We start from the raw sequence: 14,686 nt of genomic DNA, 5'->3' as shown, positions 1-14,686 counted from the left end.
TCGAAAACGAGTGGGACACCATTGCAACGACGAGAAAGACGGCTAAAGGTCTAATTGCACGACGGATACAGTGCACCATGTAAGGCGCCCTTCCCCAATTGGCTCGCTCTTCGGAATAATTTAGAAAGATGGAGGTCAAACCCGAGAGGGGACCATCACATAAGGCCGAAACATGTGAGACTCCTTTTAGTCGCCTCTTACGACAGGCAGGAATACCGCGGGCCTATTCTAACCCCCGAACCCGCAGGGGGTAATTAAAGGAGACCGCTCACCGAAAAGCAGAAATTATGACTCAACAATTCCGAATATTTGAACATCTTTTCTCAGATACTTCATTAGAGATATCTGCATAATCAGCAGAGAATATGAGGTTTTATTTATATTACTGAGCAGGTCACTAATACTGACTGACCATTTTAAGCGGGAGAGCAGCATCCCTCAAGAGAGTGTTCCAAGTATAATGGCATTCACCAAAGCAATGAGCAGTATTACGTTCTTGGTGAGAAGTTGCATACAGTATTCCTTGTTTGTGGATGACTCCTCCATCTTCTGTGCATCCTCCAACCTTGCAACAGCCACTCTGTTATTTCATTTGATGACCAGGCAGTTGGAGAAATTGTCAAACAGCACAGGTTTAAATTCTCTTTGGAGAAAATTGTTAGTGTTGATTTTAATTGCTTGCACTCTCTTTTTAATTTACCTGTTTTGAAACTGGGGGATACTGTTCTCACTCTTATAGAAAACCTGAAGAATCTGGGCCTTGTTTTTGATGAGGGGCTATGTGGCTGCCATAACTTAAAGAATTAAAACTTAGATGCTTTAACACTTTAATCATCCTTAAACGTGTCATAGGTCTTGTGGGGCTGACAAGGCATGTCTGCTCCAACTCTATAAAGCCTTAGCATGACTATGGGTTGAATAAGGATGTCATATTTATAGATCAGCCAGACCTTCATATCTCAAAATCCACGATAAGGTACACCATGAGGATATTAAGACTGTCAACAGGCACTTATTTCACGAGTCCAGTTGCTTGCCTGTGTGCCGAGGCTGAGCCTCCACTGTCTGTTCAATGTCTTCTTGTGGTATGCCAAGCATACAGGGCTGTTTCCACCTCAATTGCCCAACTGCCACAGGAATGTTATTCCACAACTGCCTGTGGGCAACAAAGCCACTTGGGATTTGAGTGAGGGAGATCCTTGAGTTATTACATGTGGAGGGCATTAAAGTCCACAGCCAGAGATGGAGTAGAGGACCCACTGGCTACTACAGAGTTACCACCTCAGATTGTATTTTTAAACTTCAATTTTATGAGATTTTAAACTTCCAAATGAATTTTATTGGTGTTAACACAGATGGGTCTAAGCAGAGGGTTTTCATTAGCTGCTCCATCATGTTCACTGATATTGTTCTCGGGTAGTACTCCCAGAATTGTTTTCATTTTACTGTGCAAAATTGTTTGCTGTCCTGAGGGCACTAGAGCAGTGTGATGGTATCATAGTAAGAAATTCATCACTGGCTCTGATTCCCAAAGTGCCCTTCTTGCTACTCGTCAGATGTACCCAGAACATAGTAAGGTGCAAAAAGTCCAGAGCACTCTCCTCATTTGCTGCAGGTACATGGGGATCCAAGGAAATGAACTTGTTGATGTGGTGGGCTGCCAAGGAGGCTTGCTCTCTTCCACCACCTGCTTGCTGTTACCTGCAGATTGTAACCACATATGTTTCCCAGAAAACTATATGATGGTGGAAGGCTCAGTGGCTGGATGTGAGGGGGTTTTACCTCCTGACCATGCTGAGCTGAATTAGTAGCCCTTAGAGGGCTTGGAGTGAAAAACTGCCCACTGATACATGGCTTTCTCTTTCGTCGTGAGAAACCCTAGTGTATCACAGATGTGGAACATAGCTTTGGGCACAACGTATTTTAATTGAGTGTGTTTTATATGATGACCTGAGGGTAGACGTGGGTCTCCCACAGGACCTGCCCTCTATTTTTAACTCGTAATGAGGTGAGTGTTTTAAGATTTTGTATGATATTGGGTGTGACATTTTAATGTGTTGCTGATTGGCTCTGTAAGTCACATTCGAAGTACTCACCTGGCCACGGCCATCTGTCTTTTTTTAACTGCGTCTGTACTGGTATTTTATCCTTGTTTTTATCTGGTAACTCTGCTATGTTTTGTCTGACTTTTAGTTGGTTATTTGTAAATCTCTCGACATAAAAGTTGTACAGTAAACTCCCGTTTATCCTAAATGATCGGGACGGCAGCCAGTTCAGATAACGAAAATTTCAGATAAACCAAAGTCACATGTGACCCACCCCGAATTGCATCAATACCACGAAATATGATCGTAAAAGGTGTGTAGGGTACGTAGAATGTCATTGATATGGTTGTGATTAAGTCTGCACGTTTCTGACTGAAAAAATTCTTTTGACATTCTCCTCAGATCATTAACATTTAACTTAAACTTCGTTTGCCTGAGGTTCATTGATGATTGAACACTAAAGTCTCAAGCTTCACAAAACTTATTTACATTAGTTGACAACCGAACTGCACACACCACACGTAAACAAAACGCTGACTGACTGACCGACCGACCTCTCGCAGCATCGCTGCATCACTTTATATAGAATTTTAACAATAAATTTCAAAATAACAGATTATTAATTTTGTACAATTTTGATGTCAAAATTAAAATTTACAAAACATAAGGAAACTGATGTTACAGATGTTGAAAGATGTATTGGGTCTTTCAAATGAAACCTCCCTTTACTGTTTTAGTTGACTGGGCTACCCATTCATTCCTCAGTGAAACTAGTCTGTAGTACTTTCATTGGTCAAACTGAAGTAGTGTACACAAATGGGGTTCATATAGCCCCAAAGGAAAACCCCAACCCCAGGCACATGTGATAACATCTCAAGGGGTATGCCAAAGTTAAAATAAGCATGTGTGTTCACTTAATTATGTACTGAATATATTAATTCTCCTGTCATCATTTAAAACTGATTAATTCATTACTGAAGTTCAGGTTGTTTCAGATGTAATTAATGCATGGATAATTTAAGTTGATAACATCATCTCTTCTGGGCCCACAGCTTGCATAAGGTTGTAGTATGACATCCTCTTTATACTTTTAACAAAATTAGCTGCAAATTGTTTATTTCTTGATGATTACATAGGTTCATGACAAGCTGTTTCAGCACATGCACCATTTTCAAGTGCTCCTGTTGACATTATATTTATAATCATTTTATTCTATGTCTATTTAATAGTACTATGAGATTTTGTCTTATATAATACAGGTTGCATCAAAAAATGTATACACACTTTGAACTGTCATAGACAATTTATTTCCTGTTCTGTCTGTAAGAAAGTAATGTTATGTTTCTTCAACAGGTGGCAGCAGTGGCAAGGAAGTAACTGCAACATGGCGGACGTGCGTTTGAGCTTTGAAGCGTGGGAGCAGATAATTAAGTGGTGCTGGAAGTTTGAGAATGTAGCTGCGGTTCAAAGACAGTGAAGAAGTGAGTATGGTACAGAACCACCTTCAAGGTTAACAATTACACGTCTACGAGACAAATTCAAAATTCATGGAACAGTGTGTGATGTGCATAAAGGTCGATCAGGGCGACCTCGTACAGCTACAAGTGATGATTCCACAACTGCGGTCTTGGAATTGTTTCAGCGTTCACCTCAAAAATCTTCAAGGCAAGCGGCACGTGAGAGTAATGTAAGTGCTAGTAGTGTGCTACGCATTCAGAAGAAAGGCAAGTTTCGTGTGTACATTCCAAGGCTGGTGCAACAGCTAAGTGACGACGATCCAGATTGAAGGTTAGAATTTTGTGAATGGGTTCAGGAGATGGTGAGACGTGAACCGGGATTTATGGGTAGCATAATTTGGTCAGATGAAGCCCAATTCCAACTCAATGGAACTGTCAATAGGCACAATTGTGTGTACTGGGCTGAAGATAATCCACACATTACAGTTGAAAAGACTGTGAATTTGCCTGGTGTAAATGTGTGGTGTGGTTTGTCTGCAAGGGCACTCATTGGGCCTTTCCGCTTTGAAGGTACTGTTACTGGAGAAACGTACCTAACAATGCTTGCTGACTCCATATTCCCTGCCATTCGTGCATTATACGGTAATGATGGGTTTTATTTCCAACAAGCTGGCGCCCCAGCACACTATCATAGTGTGTGCCAGGCCAGTGGATAGAATGCAGGGGACCAATCGAGTTTCCTGCATGCTCTCCAGACCTTATGCCGCTGGATTTCTTCTTATGGGGCACAGTAGAAGATGAGGTGTACAAACGTAAATCGCGTAACCTGGACACACTTTGGAATGAGATTCAGGCGGTGTGTGCAGAAATCTCATTGGACACTTTGGTACGATGTTCAGAATCCATGGTGACTCGTACTCAGAAATGTATTGATGCTGAAGGCCACCAGTTTGAATATTAATCACATTTGCAAAGTACATTTATTTTTCCAATTGGACTTTAAGCTTTCCATTTCCAGAAATTTAACACTGTAGAATGGGAAATAAATTTTCTATGACGCTTCAAAGTCTGTATACATTTTTTTGACACACCCTGTATTTATGTTTAGATGCAGTGACGTCCATACAATATCTTGGAACATAATTTCTTTTTATGTACTATGTTGTTAACGTAGCAACGCAACACCATAAACGAAAACAATGGATAACATAATGACTGCACATCGATGTAACATGCAATATCTCCGACAAAAAAAAAAAAAAAAAAATCCTATAATTTACTTGTGAACATAAAGCACCATTGGAACAATCCATCATTTTACAAGCGGCAAAAAAAAAAAAAAAAATTATATATATGAAATTTCTATAGAAAGTAAATACGTGTCTTGTCAACAACATGATACATAACAGAACTTACCACATTTTAAAGACTATGAGATGCACTTTTTTCTTTGAAAAGTTGTCTCCAAAATTCAGGTTCATCTCATACTCTAAATTAATATAAAAATGTCCAGTGTTTAATATAAAATTCCCATCAGTCTTAAAAATGGCCATATATTTGATTGCACAGGAAACCTATCTCTACCTGGCAACATGATTCAACTGGCATCAGCAGTGCACAGAAGGCAACAAACATGAGTAGCGAGGATTCACAAGCTTGCTAACACTGTCTCCCTTCTACCCCACCATCACAACCCCATAAAAATGTCTTGCCTAAGACATGTCATTGCGGTCTACCATGCCGGTGAACTTGAATTGAAAGTGATTTGTGTTATCGATAACATAACAATGTTTTTGTTAACAGCTAGTTTTATAACTGAAAAAGATAAAAGGTATTCTTATGATAGTGGGCTATAAATTGAAAGTTATAGCATATGCAGGTCAACATGAGAACAAAGCAGCTGACCTGCATTTCAGCCCTCCACAACAGTAAAAAAACAAATTTTAGTACAGAAGAACTAAAAAAATTAAAAAAATAAAATAGAGAGAGAGAGAGAGAGAGAGAGAGAGAGAGAGAGAGAGAGAGAGAGGAAGACTATACGTGCAAATGGAGGACTGAGTGTAAAATGGCCAAAATTAGAAGTCGACACATTGAAATGGATTCAAGTGTACGCAAAATGGCATTTGAATTAATACAAAAATTATTCAAATACATGCTTGTAAGCTAGCACTATTGTGGAACTCAACAGACTTTATGGAAGAAGTTGGCTGGCGCTATAAGTTTATAAAGCATCATAAACTTAGTATGCAAACCAAAATCAAAATATCTCAGAAAATGGCACAAAAGTATGAAGAGAAAATATTATCTTCCCATCACTTTATTATCCAACATAGAAAGAAAACCAGTGTGAAACTCAGCCAAATAGCAAATACGGACAAAACTTCTCTGACATTTGATGTGTTGAGTAACAGCTATCTTCATGAAAGGTGCTAAAACTGTAACTATAAAAACAAGTGGATATGAAAAAACTGCACTACTCTGTTGTCAGTTCACATTGTGCTGACAGTACTAAACGTAACCAATGATCATTTTCAAGGGAAAAGCAATGCCAAAACCTCCTGAAATACCACCAGTAACAGTTGTTCACATACATAACAAGGTATGGATGGATGACGTTATGAAATGGATGATGGTATGAAATTAAGGATTAACAGAGTGTGGGAGGGAAAGAAAGGTGCTTTATTGAAGAAGAGTTCTCTTCTTGTGCTAGATCAGTTTATCAGTCATTTGCAAAATTCTGTTAAAGAGAAATTGAGACAGGGAAGTACAGAGCCTTCTGTTATTCCAAGAGGATTTACTTCACAACTGCAACCTCTGGATGTTTCGATAAATAAACCATTTAAAGTGTATAAGAGAGAGGAATGGAGCAAATGGATGATGGATGAAACCCAACATGAATTCATGTCGAAGGAGCTTTAAAATGACTTACAATCAAACAAGTGTGTCAGTGGATAAATCAGTCGTGGTGTGGAGTGAGAGAAGACATTTTTATTACATCTTTCAAGAAGTGTGGCATAAGTAATGCTCTCGATGGAAGCGAAGACCATCTTATAGTTAAAGAGGACAATGACGAAGAGGAAGAGGAAGAAGAAGAAGAAAATTCAGCTGATGGTTTTCACAGATTTTAAAGGTCAGTTCGGTTTTATAAGCTAAGAATGTTTTTTAATCTGGTTTCAATCTAATAATAAAAATGGTAAAAATGTTATTTTAAAAAAACTGCATAAAAATTAAGGTGCATCTTATAGCCCATAAAATATGATACATTCTAAGATGATTTACAGATGTCATTCCATCTAGATGTAAGTATAATATAAGATAAATCTCATAGTACTATTACAATGACATTGGAATGATCCATAATTTAATTACTGTAAAATAAATAAATAAAAATAAAAGGAAAGAAATTAATTTCACCATTATTCTTCTATAGGAAGTAAATATGTGATCTATGTTAATAACATAATACATAAAAGAAGTTACGTTTCAAGATGTTTTATGGATGTCACTCTGTCTAGATGTAGAATAAAATGTTATAAACGAAGGTAATGTCAACTCGACCACTTGAAAATGGCACACATGCCAAAACAGGCTTGTCATGAACCTATGCAATCAACAAACAATATGCAACCTGCAGCTAATTTTGTCAAACTTATAGGGAATTAAGCTGATGTTTCGTTGGGGTACAAAACTGAGCATGTAACTTCGCTCAAGGGAATGTGAAAAAGAAAGAAAAAATTATCAAATTTTAATGACAGCTAGCATTCTGTTGTAACGAAAAATTGTGCTCATCATAAGTTAAAAATCATTTGAATTCAGATCTTCAATATTTAACAGATGTTTATTTGCGTGGTAAGTAGTTATACTGCACAGTAAATTATATCATCACCTACACATGTACAAATCACACCCCTGCTCACAAACCTGTTTGCATTTCACAGCTTGTGAAAAGTAGCAGAAATAGTACTTCATAGGTATGAAGAAGTACTATTACCATTCACACATTAGTACTTCAATTTCACAGTTAAGCCTATACTGTATACTGCCAATACTGTAAACAGTCTGTCACGAAGTCTGTACTCCTCTGAACTGCAGTGGACGATAACAGGATTCCATTGACCTTTGGCACATTCAGTCCTGTGGGGGAACAATTGATCATTTTGGTGTTATTACACTGAGGTGTCAAAAATCATGGAATACTGATAATATGATTTCAGACTTCTTTTGCCTTGCGTAGTGCAGCAACTCAATGTGGCATGGACTCCACAAGTCATTGGAAGTCCCCTGCAGAAATACTGAGCCACGCTGCCTCTACAGCCATTTATATCTGTGAAAATATTCCCAGTGCAGGATTTTCCACTGTGATCCACATTGGGTGATCTGGGTGGCCAAATCGTTCACTCGAATTGTCCAGAACGTTCTTCAAAGAAATCGCAAACTATTGTGGCCTGGTGACATGGCACATTGTCATCCCTAAAAATTCTATCATTGTTTGGGAACATGAAGTCCATGAATGGCTGCAAATGGGCTCCAAGTAGCTGAACATAACCATTTCCAGTCAATGATTGGTTCAGTTGGACCACAGGGCCCAGTCTATTCCATGTAAACAAAGTCCACACCATTACAGAGCCACCACCAGCTTTCTTAGTGCCTTGTTGACAACTTGGGTCCATGGCTTCATGGGATCTGCACCGCATTCGAACCTTACCATCAGTTCTTACCAACTGAAATTAGAACTCATCTGACCACGCCCTAGTTTTCCAGTAGTCTAGGATCCAATCGAGATGGTCACAAGACTAGGAGAGATGCTGCAGGTGATGTCAAGGTGTTCACAAAGGCACTTGCATATGTCACCTGTTATCATAGCCCATTAACACCAAATTTTACTGCACTGTCCTAACGGATACATGTGTCATACATCCCACATTGATTTCTGTGGTTATTTCAAGCACTCTTGCTTGGCTCTTAGCACTGATAACTCTATGCAAACGCTGCTGCTCTCAGTCTTTAAGTGAAGGTTATCAGCCATTGTGTAAAGAGGTAACGCCTGAAATTTGGTAGTCTTTGCACACTTTTGACACTGTGGATCTCAGAAAAATGGAATGTCCCATGCATCTACTTCCACTAGATTCCACATTCAAAGTCTATTAATGCCCATTATACAGCCATAATGATGTTGGACATCTTTTCACACGAATCTCCTGGAGCCTTTGGTACCTTGTGTATGCAATACTACCATCATATGTACGTGCAGAGGGAATCTGATTTCTAGTCAGAAACCTTAACCACTCGGCCGAGACTGCTAGTAGCACAGAGGCTTCTCTCGACATGTGAAATTATTACTGTTTAAAGCAATATGGTGTCTCCCTATCCCACGACATTTGTCACTTCAGTGTAAATCATAATTGTTGGCTCACTCTTACAGTCTGTCATTGCTGATATTGTCATTCTGATATTTGCTTTTCACATTTTGAAACTGTCAATTGAAGAAATTCAAAGAAAATTAACGAATGATAACAAATATTTTCCTGATATGCTGCAGTACATTCTTAATAAACAAATGATTAAGTCACCAAACAATTAAAAAATATTGTTATCCTGTATGCTTTCTGTTTATGTCATCTCAGCTTTTACCAAAATTGAATTATTGATGATGAGTACAAACCAGCTGTGTGCGTGTGTGTGTGTGTGTGTGTGTGAGAGAGAGAGAGAGAGAGAGAGAGAGAGAGAGATAGTTTCAATAAATTTAAATAAAGTAATTTTTCATTTGTTTAGGCAATTGATGCAAACCAGCGACAGGTGAGAGAGAGACAGCTTCAATAACTTTAAGTGAACTAATTTTTCATTTATTTAAACATAAATTTACATCGCAGCATCAGCCATTACAGTTTTGGTATCGACCAAAAATTTATGTTTAATGTCAGAAGTACACAAATTTAATGTTTAAGTAAATAAATACAGGGTTATTACAAATGATTGAAGCGATTTCACAGCTCTACAATAACTTTATTATTTGAGATATTTTCACAATGCTTTGCACATACATACAAAAACTCAAAAAGTTTTTTTAGGCATTCACAAATGTTCGATATGTGCCCCTTTAGTGATTCGGCAGACATCAAGCCGATAATCAAGTTCCTCCCACACTCGGCGCAGCATGTCCCCATCAATGAGTTCGAAACCATCGTTGATGCAAGCTCGCAGTTCTGGCACGTTTCTTGGTAGAGGAGGTTTAAACACTGAATCTTTCACATAACCCCACAAAAAGAAATCGCATGGGATTAAGTCGGGAGAGCGTGGAGGCCATGACATGAATTGCTGATCATGATCTCCACCACGACCGATCCATTGGTTTTCCAATCTCCTGTTTAAGAAATGCGGAACATCATGATGGAAGTGCGGTGGAGCACCATCCTGTTGAAAGATGAAGTCGGTGCTGTCGGTCTCCAGTTGTGGCATGAGCCAATTTTCCAGCATGTCCAGATACACGTGTTCAACCGTTTCTTCGCTCACTGCAGGCGACCCGTTGATTTCCTCTTACAGAGGCATCCAGAAGCTTTAAACTGCGCATACAATCGCCGACTGGAGTTAGCAGTTGGTGGATCTTTGTTGAACTTCGTCCTGAAATGTCGTTGCACTGTTATGACTGACTGATGTGAGTGCATTTCAAGCACGACATACGCTTTCTCGGCTCCTGTCGCCATTTTATCTCACTGCGCTCTTATGAGTTTTTCTACGTATCTGTATTGTGTCGTGACCATACGTCAATGAATGGAGCTACAGCGAATTTATGAAATCGCTTCAATCATTTGTAATAGCCCTGTACATGAATTTAGAAAATACTTCATTTTTATAAATACACCTTTTTGACGTCCTTTTGAAATAAGATACATTATTAGTGTACAAAAAAGTTGGCAGCCCAGTCATGTTTCGCGTATAACTGAAAACAATGAACAAATTTGTAAGTAAAACTACTCAAAACCAGAGATTCAGTGAAACATTAATGCAACTGATGTAAGTATCAGAAACTTGTCCCAGTCTGTTGTCTCACATTGATTCAAACCCAGAGAGTGAGTGAACAACATTAATATTCATGGCCTGACAGACTAGTTTCATTTAACTGAAAAAAACAATCTACTGGACAATCGGCTGTTAAAACCTGTCAGTTGTACCATCACTACTCACTGTCATTTCAGTAAGAGATATTATTATTTTATGGTGATATAGTCTATTGGCGGCTTTCTAAAATGCAAAGAAGCCCACACAATTTTCTTCAGATTTTATTAGGAAAAAAGACCAGAATTACAATCTACAACCATCCCTTCAACAGTACTTTGGCCATGCATGTCATTCTACTATTTAAGAATTTCAACTATGCCTCAGAGCAAGACCTGATCTTTGACACTGCAAGTGTCTCCAATTTTGTTGGACTTCTCAGACAACTTTGTCAATGAGAATGTTTAACCTACCTGCCCCTATACAGCTATATTGGACATTTCCATTGTCTCAAATGACTAAGATTCACTGTGTATAATTTTTTTAGAGGCTCTATTTTTTATCTAAACACTGTGCTCTTTATTTTGCAATGTTTAACTCCACATACGTTTATTACACAATGAACAAAGATTAATCTTCTAAAACACATGTCAATGCTATTACTGTTAATAACGAACAGACAAAATAAAATTAGCCTCAAAAATATTTACAATAAGACTGATGCAGAACTGACCCTTTCATCACAGAAGATGCTGGAAATGGCTACTATTAACACCAATGTAGCACTATGCCCAATTTATCAAACTCGTAGCACTTTCGCCTCAGGGATAGCAGCAATAGCATTTCATTGTTCTGCTGAAGCTCTTCCAGAATGTGACAATTATCTGACTATGTCTTATAAGTAACTGGGTCAGTGATATAGATTATGTTACTCCTCTTCACCTCCAAATGTCCAATTATAAGCTTCCCTCCACTGCCAAATTTAGGAACTGGATAATGAGTTCAAATGATAACAGTTAAAGATGGATCACAGATAGTGCAGTTTATCACTGAAGTCATTATTAATTTCAAACCAGTTTCACAATGTCTCACATGCCACAATATAACATGAAATGCTTGAAGCTTCAAGATCCTATAACTGTGGCATAAAGACTGAATCCACTGCTTCCAGACACGCACATCTCATGCAAGAGTGGCCAACCAATGACAGACCTCACACACCACTGTGCTTAATAATGTGAGAACACAGAGCAAATAGTTGGCCCAAATATATTATTCACACACACACACACACACACACACACACACACACACGACTGCAGTCTCAGGCAACTTTAGCCACTCTGCGAGCAGCAGCACCGGTGCATGATGGGAGTGGCGACTGGGTGGGGGTAAGGAGGAGGCTAGGGCGGGGAGGGGGAAGGACAGTAGGGTAGGGGTGGCGGACAGTGAGGTGCTGCTGAGGAATGTGCAGGGATGAGGAGGGGAGATGGGGGGAGGGGGGGGGTAGTGGAAAAGGAGAGAAGTAAAAAGACTGGGTGTGATCGTGGAATGAGGGCTGTATAGTGCTGGAATGGGAACAGAGATGGGGCTGGATGGGTGAGGACAATGACTAACGAAGGTTAAGGCCAGGAGGGTTACAGGAATGTTGGATATATACAGGGAAAGTTCCCATCTGTGCAATTCAGAACAGCTGTGGTCATCGCATCTGCGGTGACGAGCGGTCCCTCTTGAAATATACCGAGGGTCTCACTGAAACCTTCACAGACTGTAATTATCCTCCCAAGCTTGTACAAAAACAAATTCCCATGCCTTACCTTTCCAGTCTCCCACCACCTCCCAAAGTTCCACCTCTGGACAAAGAGGAGCATTCCCCTTGTAACTCAGTACCACCCAGGACTGGAGCAAATGAATTACATTGTCTGCCAGGATTTCAAGTACCTCTCGTCATGCTCTGAAACGAGAAATGTTGTGCCCACTATCCTTCCAACCCTCCCACAGTGTTATTCCAGTGTCCACCAAACCTACACAATATACTTGTCCATCCCTACACAACATCTGCTCCCAACCCCTTATCTCATGGCTCATACCCCTGTAATAGACCTAGATGCAAGACCTGTCCCATACATCCTCCCACCAGCACCTACTCCAGTCCGGTCACAAACATCACCTAACCCATCAGAGAGAGGGCTACCTGTGAAACCAGTCAGGTGATCTACAAACTAAGCTGCAACCACTGTGCTGCATTCTATATGGGCATGACAACCAACAATCTGTCTGTCCACATGAATGGCCACCAACAAACTGTTGCCAAGAAACACAAGCGGACCACCCGGTTGCTAAGAATGCTGCCAAAAATGACATCCTTCATTTCAATGTTTGCTTCACAGCCTGTGCCATGTGGATCCTTCCCACCTCTCCACGTCTTAATTCCCGAATGCACATAGCTGCCTCACCCTCTCTCCACTTCGTCCCTGCACACTCCCCAGCAGCACTGCACTGTCCACCACCCCTACCTTACTATCGCCCCCCCCCCCCCCTCCCCTGCCCAGCTTCCTCCTTACCCCCACCCAGTCGCCACTCCCATCATGCACCGGTGCTGCTTCCCGGAGTGTGGCTGCAGTTGCCTGAGACTGCAGCCATGTGCGTGTGAGTTGCATTTGCGTGTGTGTGTGTGTGTGTGTGTGTGTGTGTGTGTGTGTGTGTGAGAGAGAGAGAGAGAGAGAGAGAGAGAGAGAGAGAGAGAGAGAGAGAGAGAGATCTATTTTTGATGAAGGCCTTACAGTCCTAAAGCTTTATTTGTGACAGTCTTTCTGTTGTACCTATCTGCAACTCAGCATCTCTGCTATATGGTGATCAGCAACTTTCCTTTTCATAATATTGGTACCGTACGGCAGTATGCTTTTGGTTCAATTAAGAAATAATTTGTGCATAGAAGTTCTTGTAGGTTAATTAATTAATTTCTGGACAATGGTGTGTGTGTGTGTGTGTGTGTGTGTGTGTGTGTGCGCGCGCGCGTGTGTGTAGTAGATGATTTATCAATTGATTATCTCAAAATCTGCATCCAAAGTCATGGTGACACACAATCTTTCTACCAACACTATTAAATAGTAACAGAGTCATTTTAAAGGCCTCAGACATGGGGGTACATATGATAATAAAGTCTGACTGCTAGCAATAGAACTTAATGACAGTCTGTCTTGGTGCAGAGATTCTCATGGATGACCTCAATTATAACTCTCTGATACCAGTACTTACAATAGCTAACAATGTCTAAATTAGTCTTCAGCTGCACAGTTTAGGGACATCATTACTATTATTACACACTTGTCTGCTTAAAGCACTACATATGCAGTGCATACAAAAGGAAATAATGGCACAAGATGAATACACATCAATCTCACCTACAAGTGGCTAATGTCACATCTCTTCTGGCCACAAAAGTAAGGGTTACAAGCAGAAAGTACGCAGGAATGTTGACTGTGTCACAATCCTTTGCAAAATATGTAAATAATTTTCAGGATGAAATTTTCACCCTGCAGCGGAGTGTGCGCTGATGTGAAACTTCCTGATAGATCAAAACTCTGTGCCGGACCGAGACTCGAACTCGGGACCTTTGCCTCTCACGGGCAAGTGCTCAGATGGTAGAGCACTTGCCCGCGAAAGGCAAAGGTCCCAAGTTCGAGTCCCAGTCCGCCACACAGTTTTGATCTATCAGGAAGTTTCATATCAGCGCACACTCCGCTGCAAAGTGAAAATTTCATTCTGGAAACATTCTCGAGGCTGCAGCAAAGCCATGTCTCCGCAATACCCTTTCTTCCAGGAGTGCTAGTTTTGCAAGTTTCGCAGGAGAGCTTCTGTGAAGTTTGGAAGGTAGAAGACGAGGTACTGGCGGAAGTAAAGCTGTGAGGACGGGGCATGAGTTGTGCCTGGGTAGCTCAGGTGGTGGAGCTCTTGCCCACGAAAGGCAAAGGTCCCGAGTTCGAGTCTCTGTCCGGCACACAGTTTTAATCTACCAGGAAGTTTCATATGTAAATAATGTTTGCTCCTAAGGACTTCTTTGTAAATTAAACTATACTGCAACTTTCTGTGATAAATGCTGTGTAGCTGCTCTATCTCTGTACATAAAAGGTGACATGGAAGAGAAGCCCACAGATGCCGCACATATCTGGAGAGTACTCCCAAATCATG

The 14,686-nt window shown here is 40.3% G+C and overlaps 1 protein-coding gene across 1 annotated transcript in view; it reads right to left on the bottom strand.

Moving 5' to 3' along the window:
- LOC126484340 (surfeit locus protein 1) overlaps positions 1–14,686 on the bottom strand; it is a 76,620-nt gene that overhangs the window by 45,685 nt on the left and 16,249 nt on the right. The gene's annotated exons all lie outside the window — the stretch shown is intronic.

The sequence above is a fragment of the Schistocerca serialis genome, chromosome 1 (genome assembly GCF_023864345.2).
Source record: "Schistocerca serialis cubense isolate TAMUIC-IGC-003099 chromosome 1, iqSchSeri2.2, whole genome shotgun sequence".
NCBI classification, from domain to species: domain Eukaryota; kingdom Metazoa; phylum Arthropoda; class Insecta; order Orthoptera; family Acrididae; genus Schistocerca; species Schistocerca serialis.
The sequence above is the reverse complement of the archived record's forward strand: the minus strand, read 5'-3'. Positions and strand labels throughout refer to the sequence as shown.